The following is a 766-nucleotide window of genomic DNA, read 5'->3' as shown; positions in this document are numbered from 1 at the left end:
GGGCGGGAGCGGGGAACGAAGAGGGCGGGGGCGGCCGCTTGGGCCGCCGGCCGGTGCATGCTTATTGGGCTGCGCGCCGCCGGATATCCCGCCCTCCAGCGGTCACAGGTGGGAGACGCCGTCGCTCAGGACCACGTGCGGGGATAGAGGAGCGTGGGAACCAATGAGAAGAGGGGCTGGAGAAGAGCAAGTTAACGGGATTGGATAACGGTTAAAGCCAAGAGGCGTGACCCAGAGGCTTAATGGAAGTGGGAGGAGGTTATGGGAGGTGAAAGGGGAAAGGGGGAAGGAGTGAAACAGGCGCTCAGGGAGAGAAAAGGCAGGGGGCAAGGCTTCTCTGGGCGGGGCCTAGGGCAGAGGGGCGGGCCATGGGCCGCCACAGTAGGCGGGGCTTTGTGTGGAAGGAAGGCCATTGGGTACCACGAGACAGAAGGCCCAATCAATGTAGGCGGCGGGTCATTTGATAGCCTTCGCTCCCGGGGGAGGGGCTTAAAATAGAGCTGCAGGCCGTTGGCTGCTACAGGAGGAGGGGCTTAAGCAGCTGTCTGCCATTGGATATCGTGAGAGGAGGTTAACACAAAGTAGGGACGCGCCATTGCCTGCCGGGGGGGGGGTGGGGCTTTCTTAGGAAAAACTCCCACAAGGTGCCCAGAAAGCTTAGGAAAAGTTTGTATAGCACCGTGTTCCAGAGCTACAAAACACCCTATCTGGAGGAGGTGGTTTAACCAATAGTTATTAATTCATTAAAGAAAAATGTTTTGAGTAC

The sequence above is a fragment of the Pteropus alecto genome, unplaced genomic scaffold (assembly GCF_000325575.1).
Source record: "Pteropus alecto unplaced genomic scaffold, ASM32557v1 scaffold30, whole genome shotgun sequence".
In the NCBI taxonomy this organism is placed as follows: domain Eukaryota; kingdom Metazoa; phylum Chordata; class Mammalia; order Chiroptera; family Pteropodidae; genus Pteropus; species Pteropus alecto.
The sequence above is the reverse complement of the archived record's forward strand: the minus strand, read 5'-3'. Positions refer to the sequence as shown.